The sequence below is a fragment of the Primulina eburnea genome, chromosome 1, assembly GCF_022965805.1.
Source record: "Primulina eburnea isolate SZY01 chromosome 1, ASM2296580v1, whole genome shotgun sequence".
Lineage (NCBI taxonomy): Eukaryota > Viridiplantae > Streptophyta > Magnoliopsida > Lamiales > Gesneriaceae > Primulina > Primulina eburnea.
This window is the reverse complement of record NC_133101.1, coordinates 11,528,725-11,546,112: the sequence shown is the minus strand read 5'-3', so window position 1 is coordinate 11,546,112 and position 17,388 is coordinate 11,528,725. Positions and strand designations below refer to the sequence as shown.

Below are 17,388 nucleotides of genomic sequence, written 5' to 3'. Positions count from 1 at the left end.
AAAGACGTCCTATGCGTCACTAGGAGCCATTTAAACCTCACATTACTTTTGTTAATAGTGGAGGCCGTAGGATTTATTGTCATATATCCATCTCCCACTCATTAATATATAATAATTAAAATTTCTCAAACTTGTAATTATTTAATTAAAACATCTTATGATTTAATTATTAAAAGTCCAATCTTATTGGTCTCTTTTAAATGATATGAGCAATATAATGAATGTCATAATATTTAAATCTAATTTAAACTGGATACATGACATATTGTAATGCCCGGAAAATTAATCCTGGTAATCTGTAATTATTTATTTATAATTTGATATGATTATGAGAGGATTAATCGGGACACGAAAATGAGATCGCGTCTGGAAACGAATGTGCGAGGACAGGAGCATCGGCGCACATGCGCGACAGAACGCGCGCACCTGCGCCAATCGGACAGGAGGCCCCGCGCATATGCGCGGCGTGTATCCACGCACATGCGCGACACAACCCGAGAGTTGTGAAGAAATCGTCGCGCATATGCGCGAGAAAGTGTCGCACATATGCGCCAGCGAGTGTGAAGCCAAGCGCGGAGACCCGAAGGTCTCGCGCATATGCGCCGAGGAAGTCGCGCATATGCGCGAGACGTGCCAACGAAAGATGTGAGCCACGTTGCTGGATGCATGCGAGATATATATATATATATATATATATATATATATACATGCTAATCAATTCCCTGAAAGAAGAAACGAGAGTTCCGGGGGAATTTTCATTCAATTCAAGTTGCGATCAATCCGTCCGTCTGATTTTAAATCTGACTTCGATACCGAGTTCCTAGCGACGTAGGCTACAACTTGACGTAAGTTTTGTTACGTTTTGACATGCTTTGAAATTATGCTATCGTCAGAATTGAATGGAATTCATATATGATGTTCTTGGCATGTTAGACATCGTAGAATCGAAGTCAGATTGAGAAACGGACTGATTATGGAATTATTATGAATTTTTAGGGTATATTGATTTATACCGGACAAATTTGAATTGTGATTGGATTACGGATTGTATTGGATATGAGTTATGGATTGTAACTGTCATCTGGTGATATGGTATTGACGGGGATACTGAAATTGTACCGTTATACCGTTGATTTTGAATTAAATCCAGATTGATCAGATTGTTATTGATTTGAAAGGTATATTGACATGAGATTATTGATATTGTCATTGCCAGACAGACTGTGAGTTCAGGACTTCGACTGAGCCAGAAACCGACGAAAGAAAGGTATAAGTCAATGTGGTATTGGGAGATCGACTTGAGTCGGTTTAGACTTGAGTTTCCCTAAATCACATACTTTAATTTATTGCATTGATATTTGCATTGAATTGACTAATGTACTTGTTTTCTTGAATTATAGATGACAGGTATTAGACGAGTTATCTTGTGACAGAAGTGCCTGATAGTGGTGGAATCGCCACGGGCACATTGCACGATGTCTCAAGATAGGATATTAGCGATAGAGCTACAGTCCATGACGGTTAGGTCAGGACACCGGGTGTTTGGTTATATCGAGTAAAGGGAATTGGAATTTCTTCTATTACGGAATTCGATATAGGAATACCAGGATATTGGTTATATCGAGTAATAGAATTACTGTTCCATCCATTACGGAATTCGATATAGGAATACCACATCTGGAAACCGGGATCCCTAGAATAGGATTGAGTCTAGTCTGAATTGTAGAATTATGTCGACAGATTGATATTGATTATGTTTCAGATTTTGATACATATATCTGTTACCTGATTACATGCTTTATATTTGTTTATATGATTGCATGTTTCATTGATTTATACTGTGATTTATTCTCACCAGAGTTATCCGGCTGTTGTCTTGTCTGTTTGTGTACATGACAACAGGTGGGACAGGATCAGGGTCCAGGAGATGAGGAGCGATCGTGATTAGAGTGGAGGCTCCGGACTTGGATTGTAGATAGGGTTGGACACTTGACATTAGTTGTTTAAACCTTAGTTTAGTTTGAATGTATGCAGTACAGGACTTGTATTGTATTTTATACTGATATGTATATGAGTTTGATTTCACTACGTTCCGCATTTTTAAAAAAAAAAATTTAGACCCTGTTTATAATTGAATAATTAGTCCCAATGATGATCAAGAACATGATTAGCGTCCGGGTCCCCACAACAGGTGGTATCAGAGCGATAGATCCTTGAGATTGAGATAGGAGCTAGTGAGCGGGGTAGAATGTGTTTTCTTTCCTGCTTTTGATTGCTAGCATGATTTACTGCTTTATAGTACATGTTTATCTGTTTATCTGACTTGATTTGAGAACATGTATTATTGAGAATGAATCAGAGCCGATTCTGGATCAGCAGTAAGATGATCGGAGGAGGACTGAAATAGAACTTTGGTTTGGGGTTGCTAATCCTTTTGATTTCAGATATTCCTCCGAGGAAAATATCAGAACAGGGGAGTACGTCGAATCCTCCCATGGATGTGACACCTACAGCAATGGAGAAATTGCTGAAAAGGTTTCAGTCATTTCATCCACCGACTTTGAAAGGTACGGAGAACTCCGTGGAGTGTGAGAGTTGGTTGGACGATATTGAATCGATGTTTGAATCTTTGGAATATACTGATGAAAAGAGGGTAAAACTGATCGGACACCAGTTGCATGACGTGGCCAAAAACTGGTGGAGTACGACGAAACGGGCATTGGAACTACGAGGTATGGCCATTACTTGGAATGTGTTTAAGGCTGAATTTTATCTACGGTTCTTTCCGGTATCCTATAGAAAGGACAAGGGAGCCGAGTTTGCAAACTTGAGACAGGGCCAGTTAAACATTGAGGACTATGTGGCCAAGTTCTCTACACTGCTCCGATTTGCTCCCCATGTAGCTGAACACGATGAGGCCGTTGCAGACCAGTTTATAAATGGCCTAAATCCTGAAATCTTTACCTTGGTGAATACCGGGAGGCCAAACAATTTCACCGATGCCTTGAACAGATCCAAGGGAGCCGAAGCCGGTCTGATGAGACAGAGAGAGGCTTCGTTTATGATTCCAGTACCGGGACAACAACAACCACCTCCTAGATTTGAAGGTGGCAGCAGCAGTGACAGGAAGAAGGATTTCTTGATGGCTAGAGAGAAGCAATTCAAGAAATCAGGGACTAGCTCGTCCAGTTCCAGCGGCTCGAGACAGATTAGTCAGAGCCAGAGTTATGCAGGACCGTACTGTGGTACTTGTGGAGGGAGGCATTCCACAGATCAGTGCCGAGGAGTAGTTGGCAGCTGTCGTATCTGTAGACAGCAGGGTCACTTTGCCCGAGTGTGTTCACAGCGAGGTGCCCAGGGATCCCAGGCAGCTGAGTCATCTGGATCAGTGACTCAGGCAGGTAGACGACTATCTGCCGTGCATTCTTTTCAGCCAGAACTGTCTACTCAGTCACAGCAGAGGCCCGGAGGTAGCCAGACAGTGAGCCAGCCTCCGAGACAGCAGGCCCGAGTTTTTGCTTTGACCGAGGAGCAGGCACAGGATGCACCTGATGATGTTGTGGCAGGTAACTGTTTTATTTCTGGTTATCCTGCATATGTATTGATTGATACTGGTGCATCGCATACTTTTATTTCTGAGAGATTTGCATTGAGTCATGCATTACCTATTGAATCATTGTCTGCTGTAGTATCTGTCACGTCTCCGTTAGGAACAGGTTTGATATCGGTGAAATCTGTTAAGTCGTTTATACTGCAGTACGATGGGCATACGATTGATTTAGACTGTATTGTGCTTGGTTTATCTGATTTTGATTGTATTGTCGGTATCGATATGTTGACCAAGTACCGAGCTACAGTCGATTGTTTCCACAAGATAGTTTGATTCAGACCTGAAATGATGCGATAAATATGACTCGATTATTGCAGAAAGGAGCGGATGGATTCCTGGTTTATTCAGTGGATTTACTGAAATCGATCCCATCATTGGCGGATCTGCCAGTGGTGTGCGAGTTTGCTGATGTCTTTCCAGATGAGATTCCTGGATTGCCTCCGATTCGAGAGATAGACTTCAGCATTGAGTTGATGCCAGGAACAGTTCCGATTTCGAGAGCTCCGTACCGGATGGCACCGATCGAATTGAAAGAATTGAAAGAACAGTTGGAGGATTTACTGGCTAAGGGATATATCAGACCGAGTGTATCTCCTTGGAGTGCTCCAGTACTGTTCGTGAGAAAGAAAGATGGGTCGATGAGACTTTGTATCGACTACCGGCAACTGAATAAGGCAACGGTAAAGAATAAATATCCATTGCCTCGCATTGATGATTTATTTGATCAGTTGCAGGGTTCTTCGGTGTATTCCAAGATCGATCTGAGATCTGGATACCATCAACTGAGAGTCAGGGACTCTGATATCTCTAAGACAGCATTCAGAACCAGGTATGGACATTATGAGTTTATTGTCATGTCTTTTGGTTTAACGAATGCACCGGCGGTATTTATGGGATTGATGAACCGCGTCTTTCAGAAATATTTTGATGATTTTGTTATCATATTCATTGATGATATTTTGATTTATTCAAAGAATATGATTGAGCATGCTAATCATCTGAGGACTGTGTTGAGAATTTTGAGGACGGAGAAACTGTATGCTAAATTGTCGAAATGCGAGTTCTGGTTGAAACAGGTGATATTTCTGGGTCATATCATATCCGGAGATGGTATATCAGTGGATCCCAGTAAGGTTGAGGCAGTGATTTCTTGGCCGAGACCGACATCTGTACCCGAGATTCGCAGTTTTATGGGTTTGGCAGGATATTATCGTCGATTTATTAAGGATTTTTCGAGTATTGCCAAACCAATTACACAGTTGACTCAGAAGAATGCTCCGTTTATTTGGTCAGAAGACTGTGAATCCAGTTTTCTGGAATTGAAAAAGAGATTGATCAGTGCGCCTGTGTTGACGATTCCTTCAGGTACTGGTGACTTTGTCGTTTATTGCGATGCCTCTCACCGAGGATTGGGTTGTGTTTTGATGCAGTGGGGGCATGTGATTGCTTATGCCTCGAGACAGCTGAAACCCCATGAATCTCGTTATCCAATTCATGATCTTGAATTGGCAGCCATAATCTTTGCATTCAAAATATGGCGGCATTATTTGTACGGTGAGAAGTTCGAGATATATTCTGATCACAAGAGCTTAAAGTATTTGTTTTCACAACCAGAATTAAATATGAGACAGAGGAGATGGCTAGATTTATTGAAAGACTTTGATTGTGAGATCAAATACTATCCGGGGAAGTCCAATGCACCAGCAGATGCACTGAGTCGAAAGGTATGTTCTTTATCCTTATCGACAATAGGTGTATCAAATTTGATAGAAAACTGCTGTTTGTTTGGATTAGCTTTTGAAACAGATTGTCAGCCTCTGAGATTATATGCAATTCGAGCCGAACCAGAATTGATATTGAGAATCAAAGAGGTCCAGAAAATTGATCAGAACGTACAGAATTCGATTGCTATGGTCAGAGTTGGTCATCAATCGGAATATCAGGTAAGGGATAGTGTTTTGTATGTGAATAATCGTATTGTTGTGCCAAATGTTTCAGAGTTGAGACAGCAGATATTGACAGAAGCGCACAACAGCCGCTTTAGCATTCATCCTGGTGGCAGGAAAATGTATAATGATTTAAAGACACAGTATTGGTGGAAACAAATGAAATCTGATGTGACTGAATTTGTAGTCAAGTGTCTGAATTGCCAACAGGTGAAAGCTGAAAGGAAGAAACCAGGAGGATTATTACAGAGTTTGTCCATTCCTGAATGGAAATGGGATCACATTTCTATGGATTTTGTGACACAGTTACCGAGATCCTCCCGAGGTTGTGATGCGATTTGGGTCGTGATTGATCGACTAACCAAATCGGCTTGTTTTATTCCATACAAAATGACCTACAGATATGACCAGATGGCCGATGTTTATGTCCGAGAAGTGGTTAGATTGCACGGAGTGCCGAAGTCGATTGTTTCAGATCGTGATCCTCGATTCACTTCGCACTTCTGGCAGAGTTTACAGCAGGCTCTAGGTACGAAGTTACATCTGAGTACCACATATCATCCACAGACCGATGGACAGTCAGAGCGGACTATCCAGACCCTGGAGGATATGCTGAGAGCCGTGGTGCTTGATTTTAGCACTAGCTGGCAAGATGCATTACCACTTTGTGAATTTTCGTACAACAATAGCTATCAGACGAGTATTTAGATGGCTCCATTCGAAGCGTTGTACGGAAAGAAATGTCGATCCCCACTTTACTGGGATGATATCTCCGAAGTTCCTGAGACTGGACCTGATATGATCAGAGATATGACAGAAAAAGTGAAATTAATTCAGAAGAAAATGAAGGCAGCCCAAGACCGACAAGCCAAATATGCCAACCTCAGACGACGACCATTGGTATTTGAGGTAGGAGACCGAGTATTCCTGAAGATTTCTCCTTTCAGAGGTGTTGTCAGATTTGGCAAGAAATGGAAATTGTCTCCACGATATGTTGGTCCTTATGAGATTCTTGAAAAGATAGGAGATCGTGCCTATGGACTCGCATTGCCGCCTTCATTATCTGGGATACATGATGTCTTTCATGTATCTATGCTGCGGAAATATCTCCCCGATGATTCTCACGTGATTCAGCCAGATGAGACCGAGCTGGATGAGACATTGAGTTATGTCGAGAAACCGATCCAGATTATTGATCGTAAAGAAAGACAGCTCAGAACAAAGATGATTCCGTTGGTGAAAGTTCAATGGACTCGTCATGGCGTTGAAGAAGCCACTTGGGAGACTGAATCTGATATGAGACAGGAATTCCCAGCATTATTTCACTGATGTAAATTTCGAATAAATTTTTGTATATACTCCTGTTCGATATGATTGATTGCTTGTGATTTTGAGGACGAAATCGTATCTTAGGGGGGGAGAAATGTAATGCCCGAAAAATTAATCCTTGTAATCTGTAATTATTGATTTATAATTTGATATGATTATGAGAGGATTAATCGGGACACGAAAATGAGATCGCGTCTGGAAACGAATGTGCGAGGACAGGAGCATCGGCGCACATGCGCGACAGAATGCGCGCACATGCGCCAATCGGACAGGAGGCCCCGCGCATATGCGCGGCGTGTATCCGCGCACATGCGCGACACAACCCGAGAGTTGTGAAGAAATCGTCGCGCATATGCGCGAGAAAGTGTCGCGCATATGCGCCAGCGAGTGTGAAGCCAAGCGCGGAGACCCGAAGGTCTCGCGCATATACGCCGAGGAAGTCGCGCATATGCGCGAGACGTGCCAACGAAAGATGTGAGCCACGTTGCTGGATGCATGCGAGATATATATATATATATACATGCTAATCAATTCCCTGAAAGAAGAAACGAGAGTTCCGGGGGAATTTTCATTCAATTCAAGTTGCGATCAATCCGTCCGTCTGATTTTAAATCCGACTTCGATACCGAGTTCCTAGCGACGTAGGCTATAACTTGACGTAAGTTTTGTTACGTTTTGACATGCTTTGAAATTATGCTATCGTCAGAATTGAATGGAATTCATATATGATGTTCTTGACATGTTAGACATCGTAGAATCGAAGTCAGATTGAGAAACGGACTGATTATGGAATTATTATGAATTTTTAGGGTATATTGATTTAAACCGGACAGATTTGAATTGTGATTGGTCTACGGATTGTATTGGATATGGGTTATGGATTGTAACTGTCATCTGGTGAAATGGTATTGACGGGGATACTGAAATTGTACCGTTATACCGTTGATTTTGAATTAAATCCAGATTGATCAGATTGTTATTGATTTGAAAGGTATATTGACATGAGATTATTGATATTGTCATTGCCAGACAGACTGTGAGTTCAGGACTTCGACTGAGCCAGAAACCGACGAAAGAAAGGTATAAGTCAATGTGGTATTGGGAGATCGACTTGAGTCGGTTTAGACTTGAGTTTCCCTAAATCACATACTTTAATTTATTGCATTGATATTTGCATTGAATTGACTAATGTACTTGTTCTCTTGAATTATAGATGACAGGTATTAGACGAGTTATCTTGTGACAGAAGTGCCTGATAGTGGTGGGATCGCCACGGGCACATTGCACGATGTCTCAAGATAGGATATTAGCGATAGAGCTACAGTCCATGACGGTTAGGTCAGGACACCGGGTGTTTGGTTATATCGAGTAAAGGGAATTGAAATTTCTTCTATTACGGAATTCGATATAGGAATACCAGGATATTGGTTATATCGAGTAATAGAATTACTGTTCCATCCATTACGGAATTCGATATAGGAATACCACATCTGGAAACCGGGATCCCTAGACTAGGATTGAGTCTAGTCTGAATTGTAGAATTATGTCGACAGATTGATATTGATTATGTTTCAGATTTTGATACATATATCTGTTACCTGATTACATGATTTATATTTGTTTATATGATTGCATGTTTCGTTGATTTATACTGGGATTTATTCTCACCGGAGTTATCAAGCTGTTGTCTTGTCTGTATGTGTACATGACAACAGGTGGGACGGGATCAGGGTCCAGGAGATGAGGAGCGATCGTGATTAGAGTGGAGGCTCCGGACTTGGATTGTAGATAGGGTTGGACACTTGACATTAATTGTTTAAACCTTAGTTTAGTTTGAATGTATGCAGTACAGGACTTGTATTGTATTTTATACTGATATATATATGAATTTGATTTCACTACGTTCCGCATTTTAAAAAAAAAATTTTAGACCCTGTTTATAATTGATTAATTAGTCCCAATGATGATTAAGAACATGATTAGCGTCCGGGTCCCCACACATATAAACACATGGCATTTAAATCAAATTTAAACATGATGTCATACTTAATTTACATGATGTCATACTTAATTATCGGCTTCATAAATATATGCAAATTATCACATAATAAACGTCATAACTATTAAATCTAATTTAAAACATGATATGTGTCAAATAAAACTATAAGAGTGAGATATTGTCAAAAGTCATGATATTAAATCGTTATCTTTTAATCGCAGTTTTAATTGAAAAATAAAATTAAAAAATCAAATAAAACAATTTTATTCAATTTCAAATTAATTTTATAAATCAACTAAATGTAAAATCAATATTTTACGCAAAACAAGATTTTATGGATTAAGATAAATTGGGCTGAACATAACAAAATATAATTGTGTCTGCAAAAACAATTGGACTTAACTGTGCCAGATCAAAATAAACGGCCCAATTCAGAACTTGTCCAAACCTTTTTTTTCCGGCCAACCATAAAATTAATTGGGACAAGCAATAACCTAGCCCAATAGAAAATCTTCTTTCCATCCTTACCCAGGCTACGATCAATTTAAAAAAAAAATTGGTTTTTTAAACAAATAATTACGATAGTTCTAATCAAACAATCAAACCAAATTTATGTATAAGAATTTCAACAATAAATCTCACTCTCATAAAATTTAAATTCATTTAATTTATATTCATATGAAAAACAATGACTTTGATACCACTTGTTGGATTTTATATATAGTCTCTGAAGGAATACTGACTATAAAATTTATTTTCGATCAAATCGAAATACAGCGGAAGCGATTACATAATTTCATAAATTATAATAGAACATATGAATATAAATTACTGATGAATTTAAACAAAACTATTTACTAGAAGACTAACCTCTTGTAGTTTTTCTCCTTTTTGTAAATCCAATATGAGTAGAAACCACAGCCTTCCAATACGATCCTTCCTATCGACGGGAGTGTGTGGCACCCAAAAATTGCAAATACAAGAAATCAAATATTTATTTTGTTCTCTACTTTATTTTCAACTCATGAAAAGGTAGAGAAAAAGTTGGTTTTCTCAAGAGACCTCCTAGGATCCTATTTATATTAATTCAAAACCAAGAGTCCAAATCTAATTCCAATTGGGACTCAAAAATCGACCATATCATCTAAGATAGTGCCAAGATTTGATTTGGTTTGAATATTATATTTTATGCCTTTTAAAACTATTTTAAAGGTCATAAGATTTTTAAATCATATCAAAATAAATTAGAATCTCATTCTAACTTATTTAGATGTTAAATAATATCTAAATTTTATTCACAATAAATTAAATATATTAAATAGGATTTCTAGGATCTTATCAAAATAAATTAGAATCTTATTCTAACTTATTTTCAGATAATAAACAATATCTAAATTTTATTCACAATAAATTAAAGATATTATCAACATCTTTGAATATTATCATAATAATCAAAATCTATAATTATCTCATAATTATAATTTAATATAATTAATATATCATAATTAATTATATTATCTCCAAGTATTTGAAGTTAGGGAAACAATTTTCCATGTGATTTCTAAATTACATTTCTAGCTCGTCATTTAATTTGAAAAGGCGTATCGGAGACCATGGAGTCATAATTAGAAGCTCCAATAAATTGGATAAATAATTAAACTCTTTAATTAATTTAGCTAATTTATTAATTCCCTAATTACTCCACTAAAAATATGGAATTGCACTCTTCTTCATTATGAAATATTTTACTTTTACAAACGAGTAGTCCATTGATATAATCATTACATATAGATTAATCTTCCATAGACAATTCGTAACTGAAGCTAGGAATTTTCCATTTACCTGTTCAATTACTCCTTATCCTCATTTACCATTGATTCGCTAGTGAGTTGTTCAATTTATAACTTGATTATAAATTAGTTGGGTCCATCACTTAGTTCCAGAATTAACAAATGATGAATCGTCTTTATACTTCTCGCAGGAAGGAATGGATTCCATGTCTGTGAGTTCATATTCTCAGCCATTCATTTCAAATCTAAATCTAAAACGCAAATATTAATAATGATCAATCGCAAGCATTAAACAAGCAAATTAAGAATCATATTGAAATGAACAGGAGTTTATAATCACTTCAGGATTAAGATTTGTCCATATATGATCATATTTATAATTTAATTTGAATTTCACAGTAACAACGGAATTTATTATTAAAATGACTAATTAAATCGGTCTAAGTGGTACATAATCACATTATATATAAATGTCTCCATCTAGATGTCCCAACATCGACGATCCAGATAAGACGATCACATTCATAATGTTCATGGACCGTATTATTAATGCTTTAATTAAAGATCCATACTTTAATTAATTCATCACCTACTTAGTTTAAGTTTATTATCCATAATTTTAATCCTCTTGTATATATAATTCTTATATATACTAAAATTATGATTACATCCAATAAACTAGGAATTTTTCTACGACATTCAAGACAATAATATTTTCATGCAAACATGTTCAATCATAAATGTCGCTTTCATTAAAAAAAATATCTTATTTCAATTCTTTAAGGGCACTCTTCAACATGCATCATTAAGCACCCCGACTCGGTGAAAGAAGAATAATTAGATGTTATTAGATATAGTATGGATTCCTGTTTGCGCACTGGTCTTATAGTTGTTTGTATTTCTCATATTCTACTCAAGCTATCAACACAATCTTTGAAACTGCTGATGATTTGTGACAAAATGGTATGCTTGCATTAGAGATCCAAGCTCTTGTGGACGCGGACACCTTCATTTCCCTTCAATACATTTTCAATTTCTGAATTAGTTTCTTGATTTATATCAAAATAGGGGTAGTGTCGTAATTATAAAATTAATGAGGAGTCGTACTGAAATTTTTTTAAATTTTTTTTGTTAATATATATTTCGTCACAAAAGTGCAAAAAGACGTATATCAATTTTAGAAATACAACATTTCCATAAATAAATATTTATCAAAGGGAAGAGATAGAAAAAATGGAAAGAAGTGGTGACATCAATGTACCAACAAAGGCACACGACCTTTACACTACAAATGTGGGTGTTCATTCGGAGCGACCTAACTGAAAACCCGGTTAATAGAACAGAAATTCACAAAAAATCAAAACTTAAAACCGAATCGAATAGTTATTTTCGTTTTCCGGTTTGGTTTAACTGAATTTCTATTTATTTTAATTATTCAATTAATTAATTAATTTAATTCATTAATTAATAAAAATACATAAAAAAAAGATTTTAAGATATGAAAAAAATGGAAGCTAAAAACCAAACCGAAAATGGGAAAAACTAAAAATGAATTAATATTTTAGCTTTCAGTTCAAAAAAAATTTCGGTTTTGGTCTTAGTTCGGACGGTTAAGCGAACCGTGAACATTTTAAAATATAAGTGGTCACACCAACGTAACAACAAATGCACACAACTTTAATATACTACTAGTTCCAAAACTTAATAACATGTGATATTGCAATTTTAAAAAGTAACATTTTCATAAATAAATAGTCACCAAAATACAAGAGTTATATATCAATTTTATAAATTTTTGTAAATAAATAGTTGTCGAAGTGACTTTCATATTGAAAAAATAATTACATGATATTTATATTTTTTTTAAAAAAAACAAAGGGGTAATAATTTCTATTTTCATATACCATTTGTTTATGACATTGAATAATAATAATAACAATAATAACAACAACAACGAGTGATTAATTAAAAGTTATATATATATATGTATGTATATGTATATGTATATATTATTATTATTATTATTACAATTATAAATATATGATTTTCATTTGTGAATTTACTATTTTACCCTTTTATTTGTATTATAATTTGTAGTGTTCATGAGGTTATTTAGGTCATTTTCTATGTTGGTTTAATATAATCATTAATAGTGTACATAAGTCAAACAAGATAATACTATTTTGATTTTACTGTACTTAAGTCAAACAAGATAATTACTATTTTGATTTTACTTTAAATTTAATTTAATTACTTAATTTTATACATTTCAAATTCATGGAAAATCCTTATCATAATGTTATACATTTAAAAAATTGCAAAAACTTATGTGAGACGGTCTCACGAATCGTATTTTGAGAGACGGATATTTTATTTGGGTCATCCATGAAAAAATATTACTTTTTATGCTAAGAATATTACTTTTTATTGTGATTATCGATAGGGTTGACCCGTCTCACATATAAAAATTCGTGAGATCGTCTCACAAGAGACCTACTCTTAAAAAAATTTCTAATATTACTAACATATATTACTATTATAAATAAATAAATAAATAAATATTATAAATATAGTTATTATTTTGATTTTACTTTCAAATTTAATTTAATTACTTAATTTTATACATTTCAAATTCATGGAAAATCATTATCATAATGTTATACATTAAAAAAGTTGTTAATATTACTAACATATATTACTATTATAAATAAATTATTATAAAGATATGACTTTTATTTGTAACTTACTATTTTATCATCTAACATATAATAATAATAATAATAATAATAATAATAATATATGCATTTTATTTGTAACTTACTATTTTATAATTTTGTTTGTTTTATAATTTGTCATGTTCATGAGGAGTTTAATAAGATTATTAATAGAGTACTCAACTTAATCAAACTATTTATTATTTTAAATTTAAATTTAATTTATATATTGACATAAAATTCATAGAAAATCACTATCATAAACTTAACTCAATTTAACTATTTAATATTTTAATTTTACTTTTAAATTTAAAATCAATTATTTAATATTTACATTGACATTAAATTCATAGAAAATCACCTTCATAATGTTATAAATTTAAATAAATTGTTAATATTACGAACATTAAGGTAATAATGAGAAGACGAATGGAGATGAGTGTCATGATTGAATAAAATTAAATTATTAATAAATATAGATGTCATATAAAACATTTTTTTTCCATATATAGATATTTTTAGAGTACTTATGTATCAAAAGAGATACGTGATTGAGAGAGAAATTTTGTATGTAAGTGATTTCAATGCAAACATTTAAGCTACTTAGTCAATTTTCGATATTTGATGCTAAATAAATATTACTAAATAATATATTATCTATTAATCTATTAATTATATGACTTTCATTTGTAAACTTACTATTTAAACATTTTTTTTTATTTACAATTTGTAATGTTCATGCTGTTATTTAAATATTTTTTTATGTTAGTTTAATAGGATCATTAATATTGTACTTAACTCAATCAAACTAATTATTATTTTAATTTACTTTTAAATTTAATTTTAGTTATTTAAATTTATACATTGCTGTCAAATTCATGGAAAATCTCTACCATATTAATGATTGGTAATAATGGGAAGACGAAAAAAGATGAGTCGGATTGAATAAAAATAAATTATTAATAAATATTAAATCATACAAAACTTCTTTCTCACATTTAGAATAAAGATATTTTCGGACTCTTTATGTGTCAATAGAGATACGTGATCGAGATATATTATTGTATGTACGTATGTGATTTCAAACATTGTTTTAAGCTATTTGGTCAATTTTTTCTTTTACTCGATTAGGTTGAACCTTTTATTGATATTTCAGCCATATACAACTATTTACAATCTAAAGTACCTGGACAAAGGGTACCAAAACAAACTGATAGCTTAGCAATAGTCTGCGAGGAAGTTTTGGGCATTTTGCTGTCAAAGGTGTGCATCCTATGAATTATTAAGTGCCAATTTCACCTGATGACAAAAAGTATTTAATTCTTGCCATCTTAATTATATTTCTGAAATGGATTTTAAAATTTATATAATTATATTAGGAACTTTATTGTGATAAATGATCTAAGCATCCCTTGAAAGAAGAGCAGAAGATATATGCAGCTGCAGATGCTAATTGTTTGGTTGACATATTTAATGTCTTCCAAGACAAGATTATCAGAGAAGGTTTGTTGTTATTTATTTAGATGGCTAAATGATTAGATTTGAAAGGTCGCCTTTTAGTTTAGTTAAAGTTTTTCGGATTTAATTATTCTGTGTTGAAGAGCTTTGAGAATTCTGATGATTGTAGTCTTGTGGGAAGTACCAAATTCGTTGAAGCTTCAAATGTGGTCTGCACAACTATGCCAGAATTATGTGGCAGCATAGAGAAAACTAAGGAGGTGGATTCCTCTAACTCGTGTAAAATCAACAAAGAAGTGGATAGCATCCTCTTGTGGATATTTAGGAAGTACGGTGACAGAATCTTGTTGAAGGACTCTGATAGAAATCCCAGATCAAAAAAGAAAACCAAAAAGTCTTCTACAGTAGAGGAGTGCAAGCAAAATACCTTGGAAGTAGTAGATAGTCAGCATGGCCCCCCTCCATGGGATCCCTCCTTGGGCGGTGATGGATTCCCTAAGTTTTTATGTGACTTGATGGTATGTTTGTCAGACAATGGTTAAAGAATTAAATTCCATTACAAGATTTTCTTTTGACTGAAATCTCTGTAGCTTAGTTTGGTAGCTGGTTATTTGAGATGGATGAATTTTCTATTTTGGTTCCCTCAGGATGAAGGCTTGGCGAATCATTTTCAATGTGTTGGGGTAGATGCTATAGTTTAATATTCGAAGAGGCTTGATGCCAGGTACCCTTTATAATCACTTTTCTTTAGGTGGCATATTTATGTTCGCAGACAGGAACTATTGAGAGTTAGTATCTTATTAGTTTGTATCATGAAATGACGGAAGCTTGATTAACTAATCTGGAACTAAGTTTCTTCAGAGATTCAATAGATCAAGCACTAAAACAGAAGCGGGTGCTGTTAACCAGAGATCCCAAACTTATATCAACTATACTAGGTAAAGAGTCTGTTGGAATTTTGATGCTTAATGAATGAAAATTAAGCAAATAAATCAATGTGTTTGATTTGAAAAATTCGAAATGAAGAACGAAACTTAATGAACGAATATTAATTTCGGTGGTTCTGAATTAAACTCGAAACGAGTTCATCAAATATTGAAAGAAATTCAAACGAGTAGTCGAAAAATGTAAGGGACGAAAACCGAAGGGAAAAAAAATCGTTCGTGAACAGTTGCAGGCGCGCACCTGCGCGCGAGTTTGCGTGCAGGTGCGCGTGGCTGCCGAGAGATCTCGACAGGCGCTGCCGAGAGATCAGGGCAGGCTCTGCCGGGCGCGCTCGGCAACGCTCGGCAGCGCCTGCCGAGAGCGTACACAAGCGCTCGGCAGCACCTGTCGAGAGCGCTCGGCAGGCCCTGCCGAGCACTGCCGAGAGCACTGGGCAACGTGCGCGCTGGGGCGCTGCCGAGAGTTCTCGGCAGGCTCTGTCGAGCGCGCTCGACAGCGACTGCCGAGAGCGCTAGGCAGTGACTGTCAAGAGCGCTCGGCAGCGCTCGGCAGCGCCTGCCGAGAGCGCTCTGCAGGCTCTGCAGAGATATGCCGAGCGCGCTCGGCAGGCGCTGCCCAGCGCCTGGCAGCGCACGCGCAGGGGCGTGCAGGCGCCTCTTCGGGTTTTTTCGCGTCCCTTCGGGTTTTTTCACGCCCCTTCTTGCTTTTTCCATCAAATTTAAATACCACAAACAACAAGAGTATCCTTAGAAATGAACGGCCTCTTGAGGTAAATGGTTCAGATTATCACATTTTCTTTTCATCTCTTATTTATGCTTCTCGTTAAGTTAAATTAGGTCATTGATACTTCTTTAACTTACTTTTTTCTGTTACTTAAAATCCCTTTCCCGGAGAAGAAAGCCCAAAAAAAAAATCCTATCAAGCTAAACTGTAATTGTAGTATGTTCATCTAAATTGAAATGGTGCAAGTAATCAAAACATTTCAACTTAAAATATCTGAAGATCAGCTAGTATATATATATATATATATATATATATATTCCACAGTAAGATCTCTTGTAGTTACCGTGAGTTCCACTATTTCATTATATATATATATATATATATATATATATATATGCAACAAACAATTTATGTAAAAATATAAATATATAACAGCATGCATGCAAAAACTACAAGAGATATCACCTGTGGAAATGAAATAGTGGAACTCACGGTAACTACAAGAGATCTTACGTGTGGACATGAAATTGTGAAACTCACGGTAGAGCCAGGTATACATAGAAATGTAATGGGGTATAGCCATATATATACCGAGAGTTTTTAATGGGCTTTTGTCAAAAATCATTTAATGGGCTTTTCTCAAAAATCATTTCAGATTCATCTTGTATCTTAAACAAGCCAGCTATATATATATAGCTATATATATATATATATATATATATATAAATATAGCCGTATATATATATGTATATGGAGCAGAGAATGGGTTGGTCAGCAGCCATCAAAGCTTGTTTATAGGTCACAGTTCTTGATCTGTTCCTCAGCATGTGCAATCAATCAAACAATCAATTCATTCACTAAAATTTCACCCAAG

At 35.3% G+C, this 17,388-nt stretch overlaps 1 long non-coding RNA gene across 1 annotated transcript; it reads left to right on the top strand.

Moving 5' to 3' along the window:
* The first annotated feature begins 14,516 nt into the window (after positions 1-14,516).
* LOC140811356 (uncharacterized) lies at positions 14,517-15,731 on the top strand. The gene is made up of 3 exons (XR_012113445.1): positions 14,517-14,700; positions 14,808-15,364; positions 15,494-15,731. It is a non-coding gene; the product is annotated as an uncharacterized lncRNA (long non-coding RNA).
* The last annotated feature ends 1,657 nt before the right edge of the window (positions 15,732-17,388 follow it).